A 6,117-nucleotide genomic window follows, 5' to 3' on the forward strand; every position below is an offset into this window, starting at 1 on the left:
CATGCTAGGGGCTATGCTAGCGAAAATTTTCAGTTCTGCTCTTGAGTCACACATGGATTATTTGCTGGGACATTTACGTGAACGGATCGCGCACGCGAAACGCACGGGGAGATCGATGATCGGCCAAAACACCCATTCTATCCCAACGGAGATAGAGAAAATCACAGTGAGTTACTGACCTGGGAAAAAAAGAAAAAAAGAAAAAACAACGGCGCTGTTCAAGATGGAGGGGCTGCGGGCTCATGTTTATAAACATAATATTATGTCTCGATCACAATACAATAATAGAAATTTCACGGCTAATCTACCAACCCCCATTCTATTTCGGCTTACAAAGTGTTAAGGTTAGGCTTAACTGTTATGTTTAGGAATACCACCTGGCAGAGACTGTTCTAATGCTCCACCGGATAGACGCCCGAGGCCACTCAGGCGAGTGTGATCTGGTTGAGGTTTTCTGGTGATCTGGTTTAGATGGGGGAGGAATGAGTGAGATCTGGTTTAGATGGGGGAGGAATGAGTGAGATCTGGTTTAGATGGGGGAGGAATGAGTGTGATCTGGTTGAGGTTTTCTGGTGATCTGGTTTAGATGGGGGAGGAATGAGTGAGATCGAATGACACAGGAGTTAAGGTTGTTAGAGTGGAGCCATTGATCTTGAGCATGATGATCTGGTCATTAATTACTCTATGACTAGAAATCAATGTCAAACATCTAAATATTGAATATCCTTTTTTTTTTTGGGGGGGGGGGGGGGATAACAATCCACACTACATCCCCAATGTTTATTTCGATCTGAGAAGTCCATTTGTTTCCATTTACACTCAGAGTTGCAGTCCCATATTGGGTCCATTAGGTTCCATTTACTGTGATTTACTCCTAGTTACACACCTGTAAGGGTCCATTTGGTTCCATCTGTGCACTCAGTTACAGACCTGTAAGGTTCCATTTGTACACTCTCAGAGTTACGGATTGTAGGGTTTGGACCCCTGAGTTTTTTTTTTTTTTTAATATAAAACTTTATTAAACAATTTTTTTGTATTCACAAATACTCCTCATATATTTCATACAAAACACATACAGTAAACGAAGAAACCATGTATAGGGTAACTAACCAAAGGTGACCGCTTCTTATCTGTGTATTCTGAGAAAAAGACAGACTGTAATATGGATAAGTATCAAAATATTAATGCGCCCCCCCCCCTTTTTTCAGTTTTTTTTTTCTTTTTTTTAAGCATTAAAAATTCAGGAGGTGCCAAGGTGTTCCCTTTCCTCGGTTTCTGTCAAGAGTACGGGCCCTTCTAAGACTGGACAGAATTTGGTTAAGAACAGTGTTGTGTGGAATTATTTGTACTTGACCCAAAGACATTTTACATCTAGTCTTCCATAGTTTTGCTATGACCACACCATAAATCCACCACAAGAAATCATGCTTTTCCCTCTCCATTCTCTCTGTGAAGACCCCATACATGCTTTTTCGTTCACCTCTACGTTAAGACCAATTCCAGTCATGCTGGCCCACACAGCTTTAGATCTATTGCATTCCAACAGGAAATGGTTCAGAGTTTCAGTTTGACTACAGCTCGGTACAGGACATTCCGTTGTGTTAATTCTATTGCACCATCTCAGGACGTGTCTAACCGGGAGTTTATTTTGGGATATGAGAAAGGCTCTATCTTGCATTTCATTTGATAAAATTCCCGTATATATATTCTTTACACATATTTCATTTTCTTCATCATTTAAACCTTCGTATCGAGTCATGCCTCCATGTACTTTCTCATTGATCATGGTATAAATCATTTTACTAGACAGTGTGTTCCAATCAATATTTAAATAATCATATTTCTTAATAAAGTCTCCATATAGCAGTTGGTAGTTTGGAATTCCATTACGTCCTCTACCATATCTTTTCCTCCAAGAGTTTGGATCCCCGACCCAAATTGCTCTTCTCTCTATTCCATTAACTATATTTTTTTTTTTATATTTTTAATTTTAGTTCTAGATCTACAGCGTCAAGGCCACCATGTTTCTTACTGCGGAACAATATTTTTCTCTTTGTGATTTCATAGTTTGTTCCCCATATGAAGTTCACACACATCTTATTCATTTTTGTTACATATTTTTTGGGAGGTGGAAAAATTGTAGCAAGGAACATAAGTGTAGATATTAGGTAGCACTTCTGAATTTCCACTTTGGACCTGTAAGGGATGTTTAATGTAGCATATTTCTCTATTACCTCCTGTAATTTTGTAATTCTCTTCTCCCATTTTTTTTTCTCAACATTTCTCCTTGCTAATATACAGTCCCAATACTTTGATTTCATCTTTAACTATTACTTTTACTGTTGGTTTATTTTCTTGTACTCTCATCCAGACTCCCTCTGTTTTATTTTGATTAAATTTTGCTCCAGCTACTTCTTCATACAGTTCAAAGTGTTTATTTACTATATTCATTTCATCTTGGTTTCGAATTATGATGGAAATGTCGTCTGCATAAGCCAAGGCAGTAACTTTCTGACCTGTACTGATAACTAATCCTTGTATATTAACATCGCTGTTTATTCTTTTCAACAAAGGGTTAATAGCAAGAATATATAAGGCAGCGCTGACTGGACAGCCCTGCTTGACTCCCTTCTCAATTTCGAAGGGGTCTGTTAGGACTCCATTAACATTGATTTGAACCGTAGATCTTGCATATAATAATTTAACCATATCAATAAAACTATCTGGAAAGCCATATCTTTTCATCACCAACCAAAGGTAGTCCCTGGAGATGTAATCGAAAGCCTTTTTTTGATCAAGTCCTATAATATAAAAGTCTTTCTCTACATCTGATGTTATAATGTCTCTAAATATGCATAAATTGTCCCACATCACTCTGCCCTTTATGGCGCATGTTTGTTCTTGTTCAATGATCTGATCCAAAATATTCATCAATCTATTCATTATTACTTTAGCCAATATTTTATAATCTGTATTCATCAAGGTCAAATGTCTATAATTGTCTAGATTGCTCCGGTCTCCTTTTTTATGTAACATTGTCATCACACCATGATAAAATGAGTTACCCAATCTACCTTCTTTAATCCCTTCATTAAAAGCTGCTGTAAGAGTGTTGAGTACTGGTTCAGAAAAAAGCTTGTAGAGTTCGGCTGAAATGCCATCAGGACCTGGACTTTTATTTACATTAAGTTGTTTCATAGCAATTATTACCTCTTCTTTTGTAATCTCACCTATTAGTGACATTGTTTCCTCCCTAGGCAAAGGTTGGGTGTCGTCCAAAAATTCAGACATTTTATTAAAATTCGGTTTAAAATTCGTATACATTTCGGAACACATTTCTTTAATAACTCTTCTTTTCTCTTTCTCATCCGATACCAAACGGCCCTCTTTATCTATAACTGATTCTTTATCTATAACTGATTATCTATAACTGATCTTTATCTATAACTGATTATCTATAACTGATCTTTATCTATAACTGATTCTAGCAAGTGTTTTTCTCTTCTTTTTTTACATAGTGTCAGTGCTTTGGAAACTAGAACTCCTGAATCGGATATGGTATTAAAACCAGCTTCCTTCTTAATATTGAAAAGAAATTCATTATTGTAATTATTCAATTCCTTTTTTAATTCATATAAATCTTTCTGTTCACTCTCACTCAGTATATTTTTTAATTTTAATTCTAGGACATGTTTTGTTAACTGGTCATATTTGTGATTTCGTTCTATGTTCATCTCTTTGGACATGAATTTAAAATAGTCACCGATCCTTTTTTTCATTATTTCCCACAGTGCTATATTAGACTTAGTTAAGCACTTTAAATCATACATTTTCTTAATTTCCTTTTCCAACTCTCTTGTAAGTTCAGCATTTTCTAAACACTTCACATTCAATTTCCAGTACCCTCTTTTTTCCTTCTCCCCAAAAGAAAGCAATGACATAATTATCAAATGGTCTGATGTATCTGTAAGCACAGTATTATAGTTAATAGGATCAATCGTTTTTGAAGTGTAAATTCTGTCAATTCTTGTTTTACACATACTGTCAAATCTAGTGAAACTTATCAAGTTTGGCTTGAGTTTCCTAAATACGTCCACTAGGCCAACATTATCTGTTACTTCTTTTAAACATTTTCCTTCAGAACTCAGTCTAAAGGGTGTATTTGCAATTCTGTCAATGCTTTCAGTGATACAGTTGAAATCTCCACATACAATCACGTGATTTCCTAAATAACTGATTTTTTTCCATTGCTTTCTGAGATGTATAAACATTGATGATTCTAATTTTAATTCCATGTATTACACAGTCAATCATTAGAAGTCTACCTGGTATTATGTCTCTCCTTTTATGAATCTGAACATCTTTTGATTTAAATAAAATACCTACTCCATCAGCCGGTTCATTACCCGTAGAGATAATTGCAATACCTTTCCCCCAGCGTCTAATCACATCATTTACATCCACATTATTTTTCAACCTTAATTCTTGAATACATAGTATGTCAAAATTTGTTTCTAATAAAAATTTGATTTTCTTTTCTCCATTTATCTTAGACTGTATACCTCTTAAGTTCCATGATCCTATGAGTAATGTAGTCATAATGATGTGTGGGGTGAAGGTCTACTCAACATCCCTAAACAGATGGGCTGGTTGGGGCTTTTTTCCGTGGACGATTAGCCTACCTCTCTCATGCTGATGCGTTACTTTATCCGTTGGATGGTCTTCAGAGGAGTCAGGGGTAATGATCTTTTACGTGTGGTAGTAGTGGGGGTACTGGTCGATGGGTTACGGTGGGTTAGTGCTGGAGAAAAGGGTATTGCGCTGTTTGGGAGTTTAAAGAATGTTATGGAGGGGTCTCTGCCCTGAGGGGTCCCCAAACCCCATGTTGAGAGTGTACCAGTGATATACAGTGAACTCCTGATGTTACACACTTTGTACAGCAGATGGCGGTGTTGCAATGTTGTCATTGGCAAGGGAGAAGGACACTTATTTTATTCAGATTGGTACAGTTTAAATATTAGCAAATCAAATCGCTTAAGTGTGTTGTTTAGTTTAATGGTAATAAAAATAGTAGCATATGTGTCAAATAATTATTTAATAGCCGATCAGAGTTTGTTCTAAAACTGAACTTTAGACTGTCTGCATTTGCTCAGAGGTAGAGAAACCGTCATTAGAACACGGAGGGTTCCCAGTTTGATCCTGGGCTCCCCCAGAGTTAGTGTTGAAGAGTCCTTGAGCAAGACTCTGAACCCCTAACTGCTCCTGATGAGCAGGTTGGTGCCAAGCATGGTTTCCTCTGACGTTGTGTATGAATGTGTGTGTGAATGGGTGAATGTAATGAATGTGTGTGTGAATGGGTGAATGTAATGAATGTGAATGGGTGAATGTAATGCACAATCTATGTGAAGCGCCTTGGATAAACGCGCTGTATAAATGCACCATTTACTGTCTGTTTCTCTCTCTGTCTTCAGTAAAATGAATGAGACTAAAAGGACATTGTAATGTAAACTAACGCCTGCTGCATGTTGCATGTTGAGCATTTAAAGCCTGCAGCCTGCAGTCACTAGCATGATGACAGCACAGGGGAACAGGTGGCGTGTGTGTGTGTGTGTGTGTGTGTGTGTGTGTGTGTGTGTGTGTGTGTGTGTGTGTGTGTGTGTGTGTGTGTCAAGTGTCCCTCGAGCAGAAGGACTCTCAGTCCGTCCACACAGGACCGCACGGTAAGAGACATTTATGTTGTATCATCATTATTATTATTATTATTAATATTAATACAATACTAATATTAGACCCCTGTTGTCCACTGCACTGTCACATGATCTGGGTTCATGTTTCCACTTAGCTCTACTACTGTATATAGATAGTAGGCTGCACATTATGGGTGTGCCAAAATATTAATATCGCCATGTGTCCCGATACTCCCTCTCATGATTAATATATCGATAGTTGCTGGCAAATATGGATATTTCATCACAGCATGCATGGATTCCCTGGGTTGCAGAGTGCAGTATTTCATGTCTGTACATTTTTTTTTTGCACGAGATATTTTAGAGAGGTTATTTTACTGGTGTTTCACTGCACTACGCATGCACCTTTTTGTACATAATTTATTATGCA

Source organism: Nannobrachium achirus, assembly GCF_963921795.1.
Source record: "Nannobrachium achirus genome assembly, chromosome: 7".
Lineage (NCBI taxonomy): Eukaryota > Metazoa > Chordata > Actinopteri > Myctophiformes > Myctophidae > Nannobrachium > Nannobrachium achirus.